This window comes from Euleptes europaea, chromosome 18 (genome assembly GCF_029931775.1).
Source record: "Euleptes europaea isolate rEulEur1 chromosome 18, rEulEur1.hap1, whole genome shotgun sequence".
Taxonomy (NCBI): Eukaryota; Metazoa; Chordata; class Lepidosauria; order Squamata; family Sphaerodactylidae; genus Euleptes; species Euleptes europaea.
The window spans coordinates 24,270,212-24,293,675 of NC_079329.1; the positions used below are offsets into that span (position 1 = coordinate 24,270,212).

Sequence of the window (23,464 nt, forward strand, 5' to 3'; positions counted from 1 at the left end):
ACACAGTAGGAGGTTGAGAGTTTAAAGCAGTTGTTTAATAGGCCCCAATATACATACTGGGTGAGAACTGCCCCAAATGCGCAGGACAATTCACATACAGAACAAAGGATTACAACAACGTTTATAACTTTGGGTCAGGGGTGTTACTATAACGTAGATTCACCGCACATTGGTTGTCTATTTCACTTTAATTAGCATAGCGTATAGATATTGGTCAAAAGCTGTCTCTAAGCAAGCATTAGGTCTTGTGATCTAGAGACCACATTCCTAAGGATGAAGGTAAGACACTGTTTTTCTCTACTGGTGAAAGGCCGTACCAGGCAAGCAATGCAGCTCATAATGGCGTCTGCCAGACTCATGCTAACCCTAATGATTACACATTAGGGTATCTGTTCCAAGGATCAATACTTCGCCCCTTATACCTGGGGCTGCTTGTCAATTACATACATGTGCTCTCACATGGTATTGTGCTAGATGCAAACTCTTATATTTTGGGCTTAGCATCTTTATAAGTGCGAGTATGCAGACTGAGCATAGAAGCATACATTTCCAATACATTTCCCATAGCATATAATGATTCTAGGCATTACAAGAATAATTTTAAAATGAGTCTTCGACATTCCCCAATCCATTCATTTGTTTATATAATACGCAGTCAATGCATGGAAACATGGATCTGGACACTCCTACGGAAGCCGAAACGGCTCATTTGAGGTCAAGGCACGCGACACTCTCCCCGAGCGCCCCGCCCATTTCCCTCCTCGCCTCCATTCGAAGTCCGCGGCGCCGCGTTTTTTTTTCCCGCCGTTCCCGCCCGCCGCCGCGGACTTTGTACGACGCATGCGCAGCGCTTCCACCACCCTTGAGCGAAGGGTGCGTCGTTACGACGTCACGGGAGAGTCCCGGATGTGTCAGGTCAGGGCGCTATGAGGAGACCACAAGGGGATGGCCGCGGCCACTGCGTATCACTATCAGGTGAGGCGGAAGGGCTGATGGATGGTGCTCGCCATATCGCGGGGGGAAAGGGAGGCGCATATAAGGCCAGCGGGCGAAAAGCGGCATAATAATGAGCCAGAAGGCCTGACGCAGGGGGAAGGGGCGGGGCAGAGGAAAAAAGCCTCGGACGAGATGTGCGCATGCGCGGAGTGGTCCCCCCCGGTTGCAGCTAAAGCGCATGTGCCGTCATTCTAGAGACTGCGCAGGCGCCCTGTGTTGGAAGGCGTGTGTAAGGGAGGGACAGGTGAAGTCCGGGGCACGCATGCGATGCAAAAAAGTTTTCTTGCATGCTCACCGTTTGCGCCTGCGCAGAAGCTTCAGCAACAGTCACATCCTGCAGCTTCCTGGCTTCTTTCTCAACCTCCCACCCCTTTCCTGTTGCGCCTGCGCATAACGTTGCTGCAGGGGCCTTGCGGAATAATGATCCTCTGCAGCTGCGCAAGGGGGAAAGGGATGGGAAGAGGGAGACATGCTGCCAAATAGTGAGCTGTGAGTGCTGTGGCCGCTGGGCACAAGGGGACAGGAAGAGGAGGAGGGGACCAGGCATGGTGGTGGAGTGGGGAGGGGCAATTTTTTTAAAAAAATTATCCCCACCCAGTGCACCTGCTTGGGTACCCGGCTTACTCCCCCCTGTCCCGTTAGAGAATAAAGTGGCAGAAGTTACTTGCTGAGGCCAACAGGTAAGATTTACTCCCCCCTCAAACCGACTTCCTTCCTGGAAGGTGATGAAAGTGGGTGGGAGAAATAGGCCTGTATTCACTACAGTAACAACAAAATTGTGGGGTGGTTGCCTGTAAACCTTAAAAGCATAACTGAGGCTAACAGACTAGTGCATAGAGGCTTGAGTTTGGGTCTGAGAGACATGGTGTCAATGGGGAGATGGCTGGGCACCCCTTGGGCTTAGAAACAAAGGCTTTGGCGTCTGTTTCTGTCATCTGTATGCTGGCATTCACCTGTGTTTGTAATGATACACAACATAAGGTCAGGGGGCTGGTAATGGAATGGTTGTGCCTTGTAATGGAGGTTGGGAGGGTAGAATGCTTTTGGGTTTCTTCCAACCACTGTGGTACTAAAACTTTATCCCTAGCAAAGTTTATTCCGGTTGTGGAATATATATTCCTTTTAATTTATATTGGAACGTTTAAAGCATTTGAGATGGTTCTGGTTAGGAATTTAGTTGGTCTAGAATAGAAACCCAGTTTCTCTCTCCTTGCTGTTTCATCAAGTGTTTCTGTAAAGATTGTGGAATGTAGAAATCATTCCCTGTGAAGAGAGAATTGAGTGGGATGCCCCAAGTCTGATTTTGAGAGAGAAGGAGAATTGAAGGTGTCAGGCACTCTGCTGTTTGCTCTGCCACATACTTAGCAATGGTCCACACTGAAGTATAGGTGGAACGACTTGATTCAATTTATGATGGGGCTGTTGTATAGGAAGGAGAATTTTTCTCAGGTGCAGCTTCACTGGTCATGAAGCACTACAGTAATGGGAAAAGACATATCTGCTGATTCTCTGCTTTGCCGTACAATTATTGAAGGCATAGGAGCCTCTTCTGAATAGAATCTGATAATATCTTCAAATATAGGAGGAGATCACTCTTGTCACTGATGCATTTGTGAATACATATTTCTAGGTAATGGCTTGGTAGCATATGTGCAGATTAACCATATCACTGAACCATAGGGCGGAAGCACTGGTAAGAATCCAGTCCACCGGTGGGAGGGGAATGGAGTTGGCTCTGACAATTAAGAGGCTTTATCTGGCTTCTTAACTCAGCTCATTCCTGGAGGCTCAGATGTACAACAATTTAAAACCAGTAAATTGTTATTTAGAGTGTAACACAACAGAATACTGCTAAAAGAACATCCCTTACTTACCCATGACCAATCGTCTAAACAGAACTGTGTGTCACTTCCTAAGTATATCGAGGCTTGAACTGTGGTGTGTATTGTGAGTGGGGAAGAAGTCTTTTAGGGGAGTGAAACCTTCCTGAATACTCTTGTTGTTAGTTCTGTGGCACAGAGTGATCATAATAACTATAGGGAAAGAGGTCAGAGGTTCAGGGAGCTCTGCTAGGCCAATTGTTAATCAGTATTTTCAGTAAATACATGTACTGGAAGTTGATGGGCAGGTGAGAAAATTAGGAAGGAAGCATAGAAAGGAAGCATTGCAAGGATTGGAACAGTAATGGTGGGCTAGCGACATGTCATATCACCCTCTCAGTTGTTTCACTGGGCTGGGAGGAAACTACTAGGTGACTCTCCACTACATCCGGTGGGTACTAGGGGGCCATGGCTCAGTGGTAGAGCATCTTCTTGGCATGCAGATGGTCCCAGATTCAATCCCCGGCATCTCCAGTTAAAGGGACTAGGCAGGTAGGTGATGTGAAAGACCCCTGCCTGAGATCCTGGACAGCCGCTCCAGTCTGAGTAGACAATGCTGACTTTGATAGGCCAAGGGTCTGATTCAGTATAAGGCAGCTTTATGTGTTGGTGTATGTGTTCAAAACATGTAGGGTGAAGGTGGTAGTGACAGGCCAAGGGTCTGATTCAGTATAAGGCAGCTTTATGTGTTGGTGTATGTGTTCAAAACATGTAGGGTGAAGGTGGTAGTGACAGACTAAAAGCGAGCTTGTAAATGTCTTCTCACTTGGTTACCTGTGGCAAGTGACTAGTGGGGAAGTTTTTGCCACTTTTTTTCCTTGCTAAAACAACCGGTCATCTATCAAGCAGCCAGTCTTGAGGTTGTGGAATTTTCTTCCATTGAAATCTGAGGTGAATGCCAAGTGGGATGCTGCAACCCGCGACTTCCAGCAGCTACTCCAGGTCTGCCAGAAGATTGTGGGCCACTTTTCGTGCATTGTGAAAGGAACCTTCAGACTGCATGCAAAGCAGGTGCAGTGAGAAAAGGGGGTGACTTTCAGGGAAGCTTTAACTTGGGGTTGTGGATTGTATTGTTATCAGCTGTTTGGATGATCCTAAGTGTAATAGAGCATGATGTAATGAAAGCCACTTGGTTTGGTGAGGACCTCTCATCATCCAGAAACTCTGAAAGAGAAGAATGGGAACAGAGCAAGTTTTGAGCTGCCTGGAGTAGATACAGTTTCCCCTTTAACATGTGATAGCAAGAGTTGAAACAGACATATGATGTAGTACTTCTGTCTCTTGTGGGGCTATGCCATTTAAGATTGCGGATAGGGATCAAATGTGTGAATTCTTTCCTATCTAAAATGCTTACTGCACCGTCAAACAGTATGCTGTGAGGAAATATCCTCCCTGCTCTCTTTGTTTGGGATGTGCATGGAGAACATTTGATCTTCACGTGCAGTCTAACGCAGTACAGATTGAGTATTCCTTATGCAGACATCCAATATCCAGACTGATCTGAAAACCGGACATCCAATATCCAGACTGATCTGAAAACCAGACCTTTTGAGCTGACATGCAGGCCTTACTCACTGCGCCACTGATGGTTCAGTGTACACAAAATTATTAAAAAATATTGTTTCAAATTACATTCAGACTATGTGTATAAAGTATATATAAAACATAAATGAATTTCGTGTTTAGACTTGGGTCCCATCCCCAAGATATCTCATTACGTATATGCAAAAAATCCAAAATATTCCAAAATACGGAAAGATCCAAAATGTGGACGTCTTCTGGTTCCAAGCAGTTCGGATAAGGGATTCTCAACCTTAGTCCAACAGCAGATGCATCAAGTGAGGCTTCTGCCTATCTATTTTAACTCTGATGATTGTATAAGGAGCAAAGCATTCTCCTTTACAGAAAGTAGGATGTGGAAAGGCTTCTTTCTAGTCTGATCAGAACATTCTAAAGAGATTTGGAGAGGCACCTGCATTTGCAAGAAGTTGTGCCTCCCAAGAAAGGTCTGCCTCACAGTCTGAGAACTACTGTTTCAGTTGCCTTGGTTTAAAGATCCTTTACTTTGTTCCACAGAGTCCACTAGAATCTAAACTGATCACACTTTGAGTTACCCTCCTCATTCATCTCGAATGTTTATGAATGTTGTGTGCACCACAGTGCTTTGTGCAATTGCTAGAGGCAGTTTGTAGGCAGTTGAGTCTTCAAATGCACAGTAACATGTATGACATGGAAGAGACTTTGATTTTGCTCTCAAACCATTAATGTGGCAGAAATGATGTGAGAAATGTGGTTAAACATTTTGATGAGCTCCCAGTGTACTTACAAGTACAAGCCTTGCAGATAACACATTTCCTTTTTACTTTGGTGCTTTTATCTAAATCTCCAGTGGATGTTGGGCCTGTTATTTAAAACATTCATCCTTTCTGTTATATCAATAGATCTAATTCTCACCATGGCCCCATCTGTGGAATCTTAAAGCTAGAGATTGGAGTCATGAACAGGCAAGACTGAAAAAAGCCCAAGGTTTGCAGAAAACTCTAAAAAAAAGTACACTGGGGGGTTAACCCCTCCCCCCAAATAATAGAAGCTGCACCTGTGCTTTTAAGAAGGGAGAGGTCAGTGGCAGGGGGAGGTTTAAGCTCAAAGCCAGTGTGGTGTAGTGGTTAGAGCGTTGATCTAGGATTTGGGAAATCCAGGTTCAAATCCCCATTCTTCCATGGATGCTTTCTGGGTAGCTGTTGGCCAGTCGCACCCTCTTAGCTTAACCTACTTCACAAGGTTGTTGATGAGGATAAAAGGTAAGAGAGGAGAATAAAAGGAGAATGATGTGCACTGCTTTGGGTCCCTAGGTAGGGTATAAGTAAATAAATATTTCAGGCTGATTCTCGGTGCCCCTTTAAATTTGGAAAACATTACCCTAGACTACTGCAGCATCTCTAAGGCAGTCTTGTCTCACTGGAAAAGCAGAATGCATGCTCTTTCAATCATCTGGGGGGAGGGGAATCTTCATCAGGTGTTTGTGTGTGTGTGGGGGTCTGTTGTGACTGTCTTTAGCCCCTCCCCAGCATAACAGTGATTCCGTGGCAGAGGCCAGCATGCCTAGGGATTATATGTATTCCCACCCCTAAATATGCCACATTGAAGCGATCTAATAACTAGTATTGCTCATAATGAATTTGTAAAATAATAATAAAATGTGGGGCTTGTAATTGTTTTTTTGAGAGTAAATTAGGACCCCTGTGAAGTACAAACAGTAAATAGATTTGGTATAAATTAATGACCTTTTAGAGCTAGCAGCTTCTAACGTTTTGAAAAACAGCTTTGGTAAGTTGGTTTAATCATTGTATAATGGACAGAGGTGTGGGGTGGAAAACTTTCAAAATCAAAAATTGTCTTGTACTGTAGTTTTCTATGGAAATTTTTTCCATTTCTAAAGATTTGTTTCATAAACAATGAATGTATGCCAATACAATATTAGGCAAGTCTGGCTGTTGATAGCTGTAATTAATGATTTTCAGGTTATTATCCCTGGAAATTGTGTAAGAGTTGTGTAAGTATGTTTCGCTGGCTTGTAAATGGGCAGTGGTTTTTTTTTATGGCACATACATATCATAATCCAAATTAAAAAATAAAGTTATGAGTTCACCTAACTAGGTGTGTTGGTCTAATCAAAGCCAAAGCTAAAATTCTTATTCCCGTGTCTCCTCTCACCATGGTGGAATATTTATATTTATTTCAAATATTTGCGTGCCTGCTTTTCTTCTGACTGAGACAGGACTCAAGGCAGTCTCACCAGTCTGATATGGAACAAATAAGTAATATCATGAAGAGTGATGGTGAAACGGAGAAGCTCCTGTGACCTCTGTGGACGAGAGTTAAATTCCGTTCAAATAGTTGAGTTGACAAAAGCATCCTTTGCATATCGCACACAGTTCTTAATGTTCAAGTATTAGTTGCTGTGTGTGTGTGTAAAATACCACCAAGTCTCAACCGACTTATAGCGACCCCCTGGCGCGGTTTTCAAGGGAAGTGATTAAGCAGAGGTGGTTTGGCATTGACTTTCTCTGTTGCTATTGGAGCATAGTCTTAATACAAGATACTCTTAGAATTTGTTTACTAGGTATGTCAAAATAAACATGCTAAATCGATCCACACATTCGTCGCCAAATAGTTTTTGGGGAAATGTTTTTATTCTGATTTACCTGGAAACTCTGTATTGCTGCTGATGGAACCAGAGGCACAAGAGCAGTGGTGTATGTCTCCCCTCCTAGAGATGGCCCCATCCAGGACTAAGTAAATATCTTTAGATGGCTGTTAGTTACATTTGTCATGGTCTACAAATAAGGCAACATACAAGGCTTCTAAATGGTAGGCACGTTTCAGAACTGTTTGTTATGCTTTCCTTTTGCCTTCCTGTTCTAGTTCGAATAAACATAGAGCATGCCCTTAGATATCCCACCCTTGAACTCATATGTACCTGTGTGTGTGTTACAGTTGCATCTTGCTGTTGGAGTGGTCCTTAGTGCAGACAGAGGGTGGAACTAATCACACGTGCGTATATGCATTAGCAGAATGGGCTGATCAGAAAGCGTGGTGGTTATCATAGCGTGACACTGATGCACCTGAAGTAAAACCCATCCACATTTTTGAGTATAACCTCTATCATCTCCATATGGGGCTATAGCATTCTTTACCTGTCGTCTGTTGCCTGGGACAGATAACGTTATTCCTTCATGGCAAGTCAAACACACAAGCCACCCTTTGACGTGGGTACGTGTGTGTGTGGAGACTGGTATACATCTGATAGGCCACAGTTGGGTTGGTATTTTAAGGTGCACCATTTCTGCTACTCTCAGCTCTCAAATTCACATCTTCAGGCTTTGTTGGTGGCATATGCTTCTGCTCCCTGATTTTAACCAGCAGCAGTTTACCACTTCACCATTTAGCTGATAACCCAATAGCTTCCCATTTCCAATTTGACCCAGGAATGCTATAGGCCAGTGGGACTTACTCTCCTTCTTGCGGAGAGCTGCATGCGCAGTTGCCATCAACCAAAAGAGCCATATTTACTTCCATCCCTGGCATGAGGCCTACGCCTCAGGGAGGCTTGCAGCTTACCCATTCCTCTGGCGACTCTTTAAAGGAGGTAGGAACCACCTGCCAACCACAAGCCCCTCTAGGCAAGAGCCTTACCAGCTTTCCAGAAACATGGGAACAAGTGCTGCATTGGGCAACAGTGCTCAGAAGAGCCATTGGTAGCATGTCAAAGAGCCACTGACTACCAGTGCCCTAGGCATAGCCTGTGAGAAGAAGCTGTGTTACATTTTGTTTTCTTCTCAAACTAGGGGAGGGAAATGTATAGCAGGAGCTTGAAATGGCTGGCTATGTAATTTTGTACTGCAGGGGGAAATGCTTTTGTTGGCCTAGGCCTCTTACAGTCACAGAGTTATGTAGGATCGCTTTATAGTTCTCCCAGATTTGAATTTCCATGTGCAGGTTGCTAGATGGAAAGAGACTCAGAGGGTGGGGGAGATGTACGGGAGAAATAATCTGGATACCAAGTTTGCGATCTCATTAGCTGCTTAATTGTTCACTCATAATACTACCAGTAAATTGTATGCTTGAGGATATGATATGAAATTGAGCAGTGTGTGGCCCTGTGTGGAATTTTTTATGCGTCCTTGAGGCAGTTGTTGGAATTTTGACACTCTGAGCTTTCAGTTAAGGTATTTTTAGCTGTTAGAGCGGCTGGATGTAACTTTTGAAAATATAAAGGTAACAAGTGTTAAAGGGTATGAAAGGTGAAGGCAAATTCAGAAAAGCCTGAAGTATGCTTTTTAACTCTGGGTTTTTCTATCCCAAGAATTTCCACTTTCCACTCCTCAGTACAGTCTGTACCTTGAGTATGAACCGTTCTAATGGAAGAACCCTGTAGGGTTCTTAAACATCATGTAATTTTACCCTTCTGAATGTAAGAACATAAGAAAGAGGCCTACTGGATCAGACCAGTGGTTCATCTAGCCCATCATTCTGTTTCGCACGGCTGCCAAACCAGTTGTGCTGGAAGGCCACATAACTCACAAGTTTTTCCGTGTTGGTCTTGCACTAGAGCCTCACTGGATATTCCTTCCTTGCTCTTTATTCCTTCCTTGCTCTTTGAGAGCCAGCATGGTGTAGTGGTTAAGAGCTTTGGTTTGGAGCGGTGGACTCTGATCCGGAGAACCCGGTTTGATTCCCCACTCCTCCTCATGAGCGGCGGACGCTGATCTGGTGAACTGGATTAGTTTCCCCACTCCTCCACACATGAAGCCAGCTGGGTGACCTTGGGCTAGTCACACTCTCTCAGCCCCACCTACCTCTCAGGATGTCTGTTGTGGGGAGAGGAGGGAAGGTGATTGTAAGCCGGTTTGATTCTTGCTTAAGGAACTACTTCATCATCTCCCACCGAGCACCTGTAGCCGTGAGAATGCAAACGTTTCTGCTGCATTCTCTTCTCTCTTTTCGCATCAAGACTGAAGTAAACGAGGTTCACTCAGATTCTACATTTTCCTTGCAACAAGCCTTGCTGTGTAACTCCTGCTTTCGGAAGGCCTAAACTTTGAATGTTTGTGTAGCTTTGTTCCAGCAATTACTTGCAAAACTGTGCAAAACACTGTTTGGGGTGGGGACTGTAGAAGAACATTGGCTGATGTTCACTTGACTTTTGCCTTTGGCAGTTTTGTCAAGAGTTGTGTTCATTTTGTCAAGAGTTGTGTTCATAATAATGATAATAATAATAATTGGCATTCATTTAGCATCTTTACAGTGTTCCAGGCATTTCACATACATCTGTAATCCTTAACCGCACCCTAAGGCTTGCCTGTCTTATCATGTCCATACGATGCATAGTCACGGACATGAAGGATATACTGAGGGCGTGTAATATAACGGAGGAAAAGCTAAGCAGGGTTGAGCTTTATAAGTGCCTGGATGGGACAGTGCCTGATAGCCCAATATAAGTTGCTTGAAATGGTATAGAAGTCAGGCATTAATGAATTGAATAGAAGCTATTGGCCCTTTAGGCTAGGCCTTGACAAACTTTCTCCAGGTTTGGGAGTCATTCCAAAAATTTAGGAGTTACTTATTTTTCAGCCTTCAGTGTTTTTATATTTTAATGACCATACTTTCTAATTATTGCTACCACTAAACCTAAAACTGAACTCTTCACAGTTGTTTGGGATTTTTTTAAAAAGCTATAAGAAGAGTTTTGTAGCATATAATAAATATGCAGTAATCCTGGTTGTCACCGCAACAAAAAGTTAACGTCTGTCCCTCACCTAAATAAGCTTTGTACTTTTACTGAGAATCACCAAGAGGCCCTTAAAATAAATGTTGAAAATACTAGGCATCATGATGAAACTTCTAGGCTCCTTGGCGCCCTGGCATCTGGGATTTGTCGAGCCCTGCTCTAGACTGTGATGGCAAATAACTCTTCCCTGCTCAGAAAAGCTCATATTTTTGGGATTCTAAGAGGCCCATGCGAAGCATCCAGCTGTGCCAATGGGAATGGGTTGAAGGTCCGTTTCTGACTTTTATTCGCTAAATTCAGTGTTGCTGGTTCTCAGAAGCTTCTGGTGAACTCTCAGTGGCAGTTGCTCACCAAGTGGAGAATATTTCTCTTGTTGATCCTAATTTTGCATGATACATTTGTCCAGTAGCGTGGCAAGTCTGGACAGAAATCCAGTGGAACGGTCAACGCGGAAGCCTTCTTACAGAGCAAGGCAAAATATCCTTGTGTTCCTTTTGAAAACACTGGCTAGCTGTGATGCCTGTCCTAACTCATACTGGTTTCATCCTGGCTAGAAAGCTGGCTGTAAAGAGTGCATGATGAATTCCTACTCTCCTCTTGTTCTGTATTTAGATGCTTCAAATGTTAAAGAGTTTGCTCAAGTTTAGTTTCAAAAGTTTTATAACTGGCATTGGGAGAATCCAGCACGCAATACTTGATTGTTTGGATGTATGGCTCGCCCTGTTCCAAGGACTTGAGCTAGTTGCTGCAACGTTGCACAATATAAAATGAATTTTTGTGTTCTGAAAACTCGCTTTCTAAACTAGAGCCAGGTCTCCCAAGCTCTTGGCAGTGGCTCTACTGTAAATAACTGTCTCACGTCTTAAGTTGGCCCTCCCCGGTTCCACTCCTTCCTGCTAGAATATAAAAAGTGATAAAAGCCCATTTCGTTATCTCTTAATTGTGGTGATAATCCAGAGTGAGAACTGTGATAATGTTTCTTCCCTGGGATGCCAAAGTGGATAGTCCCTTGGTAAGTACCAGTTAGCAGTCAGCCGGAACAAATGCTATTTAATTTAGATTAACTTATTCAACTGTGAGGGCTTAAGCTCAGGTAATGGCACTTAAAGTAAAGCCCAGACATAAAATAAAGTCCCCTCTCATCTAGCCAGCTGTAGACTCCTAGTTGGCCTTCCTTCCTGCTGTATTTTCCTTTCCTCCAGTCAATTTAGAATGTTTCTCTTAAATTCAGCTTTCTCTTTTTGCCGTGATTTATGTATCCATTTAAAACGTAAACCTGTAAACATGACAATCCATATCACAAATAAAAATACTAGCCAATGCTATTTATTTATTGTTTCATTTATTGTTTCATGGCCTTTTCTCCCCATGGTGATCCAAAGCAGCCGCCGTTGTTCTCTTCTCCATTTTATCCTTAAAGCAGCTCTGTGAGGCTGAGAATGTGTGACTGGCCCAAGGTCACCCAACGAGTTCTCCTTGGCCGAGTGGCGATTCACACCTGAGGAGCATTCCTGTGATAGTAGGTGCTGTGGATCACAGGCAGGATGCCGCTGCAGTTGTCTTGTTTGTAGGCTTCCTAGAGGCACCGGTTGGCCACTGCGTGAACAGACCGCTGTAGTTGACAGGTTTTGGTCTGATCCTGCATGGCTTCTCTTATGTTCTTATGAGTCTTCCAGATCATAGTCTAGCCCCTTCACTGGCTCTCCATGCAATGAAAACAGCTGCATCACAAAAAGGACTCCACAAATGAACACATGAAGCTGCCTTATACCGAATCAGACCCTTGGTCCATCAGAGTCAGTATTGTCTACTCAGACTGGCAGCGGCTCTCCAGGGTGTCAGGCAGGGATCTTTCCCATTGCCTACCTGCCCGGTCCTTTTAACTGTAGTTGCCGGGGATTGAATGTGGGACTTTCTGCATGCCGAGCAGAGGCTCTACCACTGAGCCACGGCCTTCTTAAAAACTCTTGCCCCAAGTTGCCCAATAACAAACCGTCTGAGCCTACTGTATTCTGTGCCCTCTTGCACAGCCCCAAATGCCTTCCTGTGCAAACAAAAAAAAAGGACATCAAGATGAGCCCCTTCCTCTATTAGAATGCTGTTCCTCAGTGGAAGTGCAGCTACTGAAAATGACTGCAAAGGAGCAGCAGTGGATTACACACAACTTTGTGTGTGTGTGGAGGGGTGGCATAGAAAAAAGGCATTGCTGAGCAGAGCTGCAACACCGGTACCTAAAGGGAGAGGAAGTCCTTCAGATATGGGGGTCGAAGGCCATGAAAGATAAAGATAAGCCCCACTTTAAATTGGACCCAGAAACAAATTGGTAATTAATGCCAGGATTGCCAAATGGGATTCATACGCTCCTGGCAGCCAGCCTTATAACAAGCCCTTTCTGTTGTGTCTTTGTACCAACTGAAATTGATCTTGCCCCTCTTCCAAGGAGCTTGGGGTGGCATATTCTTGCTTCTTCCTGCCTCCTCCATTGTATCCATGCAGCCACCCTGTGAGGTAGCTCAGGCCAGCAAGCTTCATGGCCGAGTGGGGATTTGACCCCCGGTTTATTCAATCCTAGTGCGGCACTCTAACCACTATCCCATACAGGCTGTAAGTGTGCCGCGCACCCTCTTGGTTCTTCTTCCCGTGGTTCTTCACGTGCTTGAAAATCATCTGCCATTTCTTTCAGTCTGCTTCTGCCTTCCCCTTCATCCGCTTCTTTACCAAAATCTTTTTTTAACAACTTGAGCCTTGCCTTAATTTTCTTCCTCCGCTGCCCCCCTGAATCTTCTCCCCCAGCCTTTTCTACACTCTTATCTGTCTGTGATTTCTCCCATCTGCCTCTCCCTTGTCTGACATAATAGATTGTAAGCTCTTTTGTCAAGGACTGTGTTCCCTATACTAAGGAGCCGCCTGTCTCTGAATAAATCTGTAGTAGTAGTAATAGGTTATAACATCTCTGCATTCTCCGCAGATAGACAAGTGGCAATTTTGCACTATTCGTTTTGCAACATGCGAAGAGCATGCAAATGATCTCTTTCCACCACCTTTTTCTTCCACCCCTTCCCTTACGTAAGCCTCGACAGCGGGACCTGTCTTTATTTATGTGCAGCACCTGCCACCACAATTGTATATCGAATTTTAAGCTGCTCTGGGAGGCAAGTTGTGCTTGAAGAATAGGCTAAAAATATAGTGAGAATGAATTGACTACATTCAGCCAAGCAGGTTAGCCCTGCGTTGAAATGTATATGAGGGCACAGGTTAAAACCTACCCTACCGGTGCGGTCATCTTCAGGGCTGTTTCCAGCATGGTGAGAGCTGGTGTGATGTAGTGGTTAAGAGCAGTGGACTCTAATCTGGAGAACTGGGCTTGATTCCCCACTCCTCCACATGAGCGGTAGACTCTAAGCTGGTGAACCGGGTTGGTTTCTCCACTCTTCCACATGAAGCCAGCTGGGTGACCTTGGGCTACTCACAGTTCTCTGAACTCTCTCAGCCCCACCAACCTCACAAGGTGTCTGTTGTGGGGAGAGGAAGGGAAGGAGATTGTGAACCGGTTTGATTCTCCTCAAAAGGTAGAGAAAGTCAGCTTATAAAAACCAACTCTTCTTCTTCTTCCCACTCCATCTGGCGCTTGATGGGTGGCAACTTGAGAACAGGCCATCTGAGGCTAGATGAGTGGCAGCCTTTCTTGGTCATGGCACCCAATTTATGAAATTCCCTCCTCAGGGAAATTCATCTGCCCCCTCTGAGCATCCTCCTCCTCCAGCGGGCGAAGACTTCTGTTTTGTTCGTTCCTTCACTGGCCCTCCTCCCTGTTCGCATATTTGTTCAGTTGTTTTGCGTTCAATTGTTTTTATGTGTTAACAGTGTGTACTTTTAAAAACCTGTTGCGATGCTTTTTATTGTTTGCCCCCTTGGGGATCGTAAGGTGGGTGGGAACTGGCGTAAAAGTTTTAAACAAAGCAGAAGGCTTCGTGCTGTAGTCTGAGCACTGGAGAGGCAATGGGGAAGTACTGGTGTGAAGCAGAGCAGCAGGTTGCCCTGGATTAAGGCACACTGGAAAACCCACTGGAGCCTGGTAGGAGTTATAAACTGATGTGGAGGGACTTGGTGGAATTCCCTGCTGAAGGTTTTAAATACCCATCAGACTACACGCTTGCCAGTCACAGCCTGACAGTGTCTGTACCTTCAAACTTGGGAACATTTAAAGGGCTCGCAAGGAATATCAACTTTCTATGGCTACATTGCCAACCTCTGCCCTTATTCATGGCAGAACAAAGGTTTGGATCCAGAATAAACGGACAGTTGTCTCCTTCTCACTGCATACCACCCTCATGTCATTCCTTAGGGTCCCCTGTCTCCCAGAAGCTGCATTTCGCAGAGATCAGAGAGCCAGCGTGGCGTAGTGGTTCAGAGCAGTGGACTCTAATCTGGAGAACTGGATTGGTTTCCCCATTCCTCCACATGAAGCCAGCTGGGTGACCTTGGGCTAGTCACAGCTCTTAGAGCTCTCTCAGCCTCATCTACCTCATGGGGTGTCTGTTGTGGGAAGGGGAAGGTGATTGTAAGCCGGTTTGATTCTTAAGTGGTAGAGAAAATAGGCATATAAAAACCAACTCTTCTTCTGCAGAGGGGGAGGCAGGAAAGGTCCATCCTGCTATCAGAAAATCTAGGCTGGATTCAGCCCATAGTCTGGATGCTGCAGTTTGCAAAGCAGCCAGTGAGAGAAAGAGCACTTAACCTCTTCCTTCATTCACTGCTTTTGGAACTCTTCTCCACCCCCAGCTGTCCAGAACCCTTTTTTTCTCCAGCCAGTGTTCCAGGAGTGGGTGTTAGCTGAAAACAAATTTCTGAATGTGGAAGTTCTCTTTCTTCATTTGCTTAGCTAACTTGCATCCCTAAAGAAACAGCGCGTGCATAATCTTCTTTTTGATGTAAAGATTGGCAATACTCAGAAGAGGGAGCAAGGGGGTAGCCAAAGCCCTGTTTTCTGCTCTTGGAAATGCCCTCCAGCCAAGGCTGGTTACTCCAGATGCTCCACACCCTCTCTTCTTCCAGGCTTGGCAAGAAAGGTGCAATGTAGCCCCTTGTGGGATGAAGGTTTCTGACTTGCTGCAACTGTCTATACACCCCTCCAAGAACCCTGTTTCACATAAACACATGAATCTGCCTTGTTCTGAATCAGACCCTTGGTCCATCAAAGTCAGTATTGTCTACTCAGACCGGCAGCAGCTCTTCAGGGTCTCAGGCAGAGGTGTTTCACATCACCTACTCGCCTAGTCCCTTTCATTGGAGATGCCGGGGATTGAACCTAGGACCTTCTGCTTGCCAAGCAGATGTTCTGCCACTGAGCCGCAGCCTCCTGGGCGAACTCGCAATTTGCTGTGAGAGGATGGAATTGGTGAAAATTACTCCCTCCTTTTCCAGTGGTAGAAGTCAGAAGAAAACATAGTTAAGAGCCAAGCCTATATTGCTAGAAAAATGTGTTTGTTAGTAAATACGATGAAAAAGTATAAAAAAGTAACTTCTAGCCCCTTGTCCAAAACTAGTGTTTCCAGAGGAACTGCCTGCTTTTGAACGGGCGTCACTGAATCTTAACTGACTTGAGGAAGCTGTTTTATAAGCTCCCATGGATCCCAGGCCTGTCACCTTAGCAACTTAACTCCAGGTGCTGAGCATGTTACTGTTGAAAATCTAGAAGCCAAAGTATGCCCCCCTTTTCTGTTAGCCTCGACCCAACAGCTTTTGGGGCACGCGCATGAACCTGCAGTGCTCCACATATCAAGGACTGCTGTTTTATTCAGTGAGGGGGCAGCCCCTGCTGAGGCCGAGTTCTTTGTATGCTGAGTTTCTGCCAAGCTCTGTTTTGGGGCCTGTGTTTAATTATGCACTCCATAACCACTTTGGTGCCAGAGCAATGCATTGCTTGTGACAGCTGAGCGTTCATTTCTTGTGCACCATTTATTGTCTTTTTCTGTTGAGCTGGAGCTTGTCCTATTACGCACCTTTAAATTGTCTCCTCCCCTCCCTGGGCTGCTGATTTTTTTTTTTTTTGCTTTATAATGCTAAAATCTTTTCTTTTTATATATGTTCTGGAAGTAATTGTGGGGTGCTTCTCTAAAGGATTCATATCTAATGGTGAATATTAAACGCGGCACTATTGAGGTAATGGACATTATGCTTCTGAAGATCTGTCAGCTTGTCAAAAGGCTGTGGGAAGCGTGCTTTTTCCTGGGGTGTTCTGTCTCTCCAGAGAGATCCTCCTCCTGCTGTGAAAAAAGTATGTTTGTTTAAAAATATGCCCGCCTTTCTTCCAAGCATCTCAAGTACCACTGCAGGGTCCTTCTTTCCTAATGATCAGTGTTTAAAAAAAAGTCTCAAATTCGTAATGCTATTTAGGCAGGATGTAGGCTTGCTGCTACTGCCTTCAACCTGTTGGTTTGGTTTATTCTTCCCCTCCTTCATGACTCACTTTACTTGGACTATCCCCTCTCTTGAAGAAAGGCAAGCTGTGCCAGTATAATCTAACCACCAGTATTCCAGACCTGCCAAAGCATGAGAGCCATGTAATGGTTAAGAGTGGCGGACTCTAATCTGGAGAACCGGGTTCGATTCCCCGCTCCCCCGCTTGAAGCCTGCTGGGTGACCTTGCGGCCCCCCCTTCTCTCAGAACTCTCTCAGCCCCGCCTACCTCACAAGGTGTCTGTTCTAGGGAGGGGAAGAGAAGGGAATATGACTAAGCCGCTTTGAGACTCCTGATAATAGAGGAAAGCGGGGTATAAAAATGAACCCTCCAGCCGCTGCTGGATTCTGTGGTAGTTACTTTCATAGAGAAATGAAAGGGTATATCTAGGTATTGTTTTACCCACATGCATGTGCACACGCACACTTCTATTTTTTTGTGTGTGTGGAGTTACTTGTGTCTCATTCTAAGGTGGCAGCAGCTCTCTCCTAAAGGACACGACTCCAGTAATGTTAAAGGAAAGCATTAGCGGCAAATTTCCTTTCTGGCCTGGTAAATAATCTGTCTTGCAAATGGCCCGGTGGTCTTTTCAGCGTGTTGTTTTCCTTTGGCTTCTTTCATAGTTTGATGCTCAGACTCCTTGCCCCCTTTTTATCTGTGCGCATCATTCCCCTAATTACGTACCGAGCCTCTTGCTTCTGCTTTACTGGTTCCATTGTCTGTTTCCCATTAGCGCCTTTGCACTGTCCCATTATCCATAGAATGTACCATCTCTCATTTCTTGTGTATTCTTTTTCCCTCCAAGTCTACTAACACCTATTTATTTTATCAAGGGTTTCATGTGATAGGTAATTTCTTTGTCTTTAGAGTAGACAGATCGCACATCCTTTCCTTCCTTGCTGGTGTTTGGTGGGCCCAGCTATCGGAGGTCTGCTTATTTGTTTTGTTCCCATCTCAGAAGCTTGGTCTCTCAGACTAGATTTAAACTGGAAATTGTACGTAATGCATTAAAATTACATTCCAGACGGTAATGGTTTCTTCTGACTGCTTCGCCACCAGTTGAGTTATAAGATTTGCCATATCTTGGGGGGAGGACATTATGTATTTTGAGTCAAGCTGCAGGGGTGATAATTGAGAATAAGTGTGAAAATTATGAGGGGTGAGTTGCCTTGTGGTGACCGTTACATGTCAGAAATGAGTGGAAAGCAAATGTACTGAAGTTTGAATTACAGCAAGCAACCAAGGTGAAGGAAGTTGCACAGCCAACTGCTAATTATGCCTTACTGTACCCTTTAGTAATATTAGGGGTGCGTCTAGTCATGTCAAGCTGACATAATGTCTCTTAACATCGCAGTGGGATGAAAGAAGGTAATCTAAGGTCTGCAGACCTCTGACCTTGACTTAGTATCACACTGTGTATTTACCGTCAGCACCTGTGGCTGCTTTGGCATCTGGAGAGAAGACCCTCAAAACAGATCCACATATCTAGACATCTTGAAAACATTTGTTTTGAGAATTTGCTCTGCCCCTTCCTAATTTGAGCATAGCAGAGCCAGAAGGGAGATATCTGATTGCTCAGTCCATCCATTGGGAGTGAGATGCACTCCTTTTCCTGCCCTTCTTTTCTACTTTACCCAGCTGGGCTGGGATTCCCCATTTGTAGACTTTTTAAGGGCATCAGAGCTGAAGACATCTCCTATTTCATCTCAAAACTCACAGAAAAATTCCAGTATTAAATCAGTGATTGGTACAATGAACCCATATGTGCCTTCTGTGCCAAGACTAAGCCCTGGGATATGTGTAGTAACAATAGGCGAATGCTTCTGTGTATATACTGAATTGATTCCGTTACCACTGGGTAATTACGGCTAGCCCCTCAGATCTTCTGGGACTTGAGAGAAGGGTTTCCAGGTCAGTGTGCCTTCCAAGCAGGCTTCAGCTACAGAAACTTCTCATTTTAGAAATGAAACACTCCTGCCCTCCTCCATCTTTATTCATTTTCTAACAGTTCTCTCTGACTTTTTAGTTGACATACAGACATGTGTAGCCTCCACTAAAAGATATTCTATCCAGTATTTTTGCATAAATCCAGGGGACAGCATAGCAGATTGCACATTGGCCTTTTGGTTAATGGAGAAAAAGTGCTCCTTTTGCCAGCTTCTCATTGGATCTGTCGGATGGAAATGTATTTGTGTGCTATGGATATAGAATTTGCAGCCATGAAATATGGAATACTGAACTAGTTTGTATTTGTGTTGTATGTTAAGACAGGGCGGTCTCTCAGACATTTTCAGATGCAATTTCTTTCCTGCAAGGATCTAAGGCAGTGATGGCGAACCTTTTAGAGACCGAGTGCCCAAACTGCAACCCAAAACCCACTTATTTATCGCAAAGTGCCAACACGGCAATTTAACCTGAATACTGAAGTTTTAGTTTAGAAAAAACAACTCATACATTAATTAATTAATGATATTAATTTGTCCAATCCCCTCTTAAAGGCATCTAGGCTAGATGCCATCACCACATCCTGTGGCAAGGAGTTCCACAGGTTAGTTACATGCTGGGTAAGTGGGTGTTCTTCTTTTAGTAGGATTTCACTGAAAGGTGGGAGGCGCCGCAAAGCCCCCGCTGTGGCCCCAGCTCTCTGCTCCCCTCCAGCTATGCCACGCTGTGAGCTATGCTCCCCTCCAACCTAGCTCCTCTCCAGCCCCACCACGGGAATCACCTTCACTACAGACTCCACAGGCTGCCGTCCATGCCGCACCCTCATGCCACATATGAGCCACCCTGCCGCATGTGATGGGAGGGAAGAAGTGCTCCCATTGGGCTGCTGTGCAGAGGGGCGGGTGATGTGAGAAATGCCCTCAGGCGCATGTGGAGAGGGAGGGGAGCAGCCTGGCCCCACATACCTCTGGCTTTCTAGTAACGAACTCAGGCAAACTCTATGCTGGGGCGATGGCGCACGTGCCCACAGAGAGGGCTCTGAGTGCCCCCTCTGGCACGCGTGCCATAGGTTCACCACCACTGATCTAAGGTAATATCTGTGGGCCTTACAGGTTGGTTCTTGTATGGGAAAATGTAGCATGGAACACAATCCACAAACCACAGGGAGGGGCCATAGCTCAGTGGCAGAGCATCTGCTTGGCACGCAGAAGGTCCCAGGTTCAATCCCTGGCATCTCCAGTTAAAAGGGACTAGGCAAGTAGGTGATGTGAAAGACCTCTGCCTGAGACCCTGGAGAGCCGCTGCCAGTCTGAGTAAACAATACTGACTTTGATGGACCAAGGGTCTGATTCAGTATAAGGCAGCTTCATGTGTTCAACCATGGATGAAAATGTTTAGGTGTAATTAACAGGCTTAATTCTCTTTATGAAGTCTGGATGTAATTAAAGTCAGTGAAGGTAAACACAAAGCCAAAAGGATGCCGGTGGGATTAAATACTGGTAGCTGTTCCAAAAAGGCAAGAGGGCTTTGTTTCAAAATTCTTGCCAGTGAACTGTGGCTCACGAAAGCTCATACTCTGCCAGAAATTTTGTTAGTCTTTTTAGATTTTTAATGGCTGTGTCACCTTTAAAATTCTTATCTGGAAGCTGCCTCGAGTGCTCTTGGGAGTAAAAGGCAGGGTAGAAATCTCAAATACGTTGAAACAGTAGCTATTTCTCTTAAATGACATGAGAAGCAGGAAATGACCCAGAGCGTCTCCAGATGTAAATTAATTGTCAGTCTCTCCAGATGTAAATTAATTGTCAGTCTTAAGGTTTATTTTTCCTGTTTAGGCATGCTGGTGTTTGGAGAGATGCCTCATAATGGAAGTTGAATTTAAGGCTAGGAAGTAGAGCCATCTCAAGAGTTTGATTCCTGTAAGAAGTGTTTGTCTAGAACCTGTGCTACGTTTTTTCTGCTTCACTGAGTAACATGTCACCTGTTATAAAAATGAATATATTAAAGTGGGTCATGAAGGAAGGCTTAAATATGTGATATGTGAAGGAGCTGGGTATGTTTAGCCTGAAGAGGAGAAGACTGAGAGGGGATATGATAACCAACTTCAAGTACTTGAAGGGCTGCCATAGAGAGGAGGGTGCCGAGTTGTTTTCTGTTGCCCCAGAAGGTCAGACCAGAACCAACGGGTTAAAATTAAATCACAAGAGTTTCCTTCAAGACATTAGGAAGAATTTTCTAACAGAGCGGTTCCTCAGTGGAACAGGCTTCCTCGGGAGGTGGTAAGTGCTCCTTCCCTTGGAGGTTTTTAAGCAGAGGCTAAGATGGCCATCTGTCAGCAATACTGATTCTATGACCTTAGGTAATTCATGAGAGTGAGGTCATCTTGGCCATCGTTTGGTCATGGAGTAGGAGTTGCTGGGTGTGTGTGGGGGAGGTAGTTGTGAATTTCCTGCATTGTGCAGGGGGTTGGACTAGATGACCCTGGTGGTCCCTTCCAACTCTGATTCTGTGATTCTATATCGTGACAATCAGCCTCTGCACTGAAGGACTGGAAGGTGGTCAGTTTAACACAAGTTGAGAAATAGTAGGAGAATGGCATGTGGCATGGATGTGGTCTGTTCGAGAATCATAAAACATCCTTTGGGTATGCCGGCATCTGGGCTTCAATAAACTAGTTGTACACTTCTTGGGATCTCTGCAGAGCTGGCCTGCCCAAATGGAAGAATTGTCTCAACAGCCATTAAGACGTAGATGTGTCTACAATAGGGTTGCCAACCTCCAGGTAATAGCTGGATATCTCCTGCTATTACAGCTGATCTCCAGCCGAAAGAGATCAGTTCACCTGGAGAAAATGGCTACTTGGGCAATTGGACTCTATTGCATTGAAGTCCCTCCCCTCCTCAGGTTCCGCCCCAAAAACCTCCCACAGGTGGCAAAGAGGGACCTGGCAACCCTAGTCTACAAACTTCTGAGTCTGAGGCAAACTTACTGCTTGCTTCCTCCACACCATTGTTTGGGCAGCTGACCCCTTACTTTCCCTTCCTTCCTTTATTCGAATTAGCCATGAGATCCAGTGTGGTGCAGTAGTTCAGAGTATCAGATCCAGGTTCAAATTTACAGTCTGTCATCTTTGTTGCACCATATTTAACAGCTATCACCTTCTCTAAATACCGATGGGCTTTCTCTCTCTCTCTGTGTGTGTGTGTAAAGTGCCTTCAAGTCGCAGCCGACTTATGGCGACCCCTTTTGGGGTGCAATAAACTGAGGGCTTTCTCTAGACCTCAGTTTAATGCATTTCCATCAGCCCTGCTTAGTGGAAGATTCCAACGCTGGCCTATGGAGGCATGGCTATGCCTCTGCAGTGCAAATGCAACTGAGTCAGTTGTTCATATTTTACTGAACTGTGAATTTTTATAGGGATCCCAGTAATCACCTAATTGGAAAACTGAAGCTTTTGCCAAAATTAAAAAGCTCATTTAAGAGCTTGATTATAACAGCACTACTTTTCGTGCTCACCGCGTTTATTCATCTCAGTTTTTCGGGATACCACCACCCTGCGGTTTGCCTGCTTATACTTATTATTTGACAACTCCTCTTTCTAGAGCCTTCTGTTTAGCTAGACTGAATGCTAACCCCTCTACGGTTATGCAAGGCAGCCATACCCAGACAGGACCTGTCCTTGCTCTTCTGGCTCTATTGATTCATTAGCTCATGCCATTTTGGAATGCCGCTTTTATGAGGAACTTAGATCACGTTATATCCCTCCCCTTTTAACATATAAATCTAATGCCTCTGTGTCTGACATAATGCCTTTTTTATTAAGTGACAGGGATCCCAAGGCTACATTGTCAGTGGCAAGATTTTTTTTAGTCCTCATATCCCTCAAACATTAGATTTAAAATCATGCTGCTCAAGATCAATGGATCAAGGAGCTTCTAAGGGATAAAGGAAAGAAAGAAATCACCGAATCTCACCTCTGCTGTCCAGGTTCCCTGGATACACTAGCCACTCCAGTCATGGTAGTGTTTTAATGGTGAATTTTCAACTTGGAGACAAGAATCCCACCGTCTCACAGTGGCAAAGTTTTGCTATATTGCCACCAGAATACAGAGATCATTGTTGCAGTGTGAAACAGCTCGTTAATTATACTATTGTATGATTGTGTACTATTGTGATTGCTTTTTTATTTTCATGCTGGTCAATGATTATATTTAATCTTATCTAGATCTCGGCAGTCTGCCATGTTGTCATCTTCAGCTGCTTTCTACCCTTCAGCTTAGCCAACCTCACACAATCGTTGAGGGTAAATTTGGGGAGAGGGATAATTGTGAATGCTGGGTGAGGTAAAATCAAATTTTTGAAAAAAGAAACCCTTTTACAGAGTGAAGTGGTCACAGAGGCACTGAATCATAACTGGAAGCGACGCAGTAGACTTTCGAGAAGACTTCCACTAAGCCCTTAACATATATTTCCAAGAAAAATTAATATGCTATCAGAGGACAGGTCCTTTTATGCATCGATAAACTGACCTCATGAAGCTGAGGATGGGAATAAACTGCGACAGTCTTAGCAAGGGACAGGAACAAGCAATGAGAGTGCTTAATGATCTGTCTTGGGCCAGTGCTGTTGGCTCGTGCAACTGCGAGCAGATGAACACACTAAGGGGGCCCAGGGAAAAGATGCTGGGAAAAGTTTGCTCTACTTACTGTGCTAAGGAAGTAAAATTAGCAACACAGTGCTAGAAATTAATAGGAAAAGGACTGAAAATAAAGTGGCACATACCAGCATGGTGTAGTGGTTAAGAACGGTGGTTTAGAGCGGTGGACTCTGATCTGGAGAACCAGGTTTGATTCCCCACTCCTCCACATGAAGCCAGCTGGGTGACCTTGGGCAAGT

At 44.7% G+C, this 23,464-nt stretch overlaps 1 protein-coding gene across 2 annotated transcripts in view; it reads left to right on the forward strand.

The window, feature by feature from the left end:
* Positions 1-864: 864 nt before the first annotated feature.
* The window catches only part of SPOP (speckle type BTB/POZ protein), a 59,238-nt gene continuing 36,638 nt past the window's right edge, over positions 865-23,464 (forward strand). The window contains exon 1 of one of the 2 annotated variants that reach the window (XM_056863263.1): positions 865-975. The gene's annotated coding sequence lies outside the window, so the exon portion shown is untranslated. Of the gene's footprint in view, positions 976-1,453; positions 1,486-23,464 lie in introns of those variants that run through there. The other variant, XM_056863262.1, reaches the window with a different exon arrangement.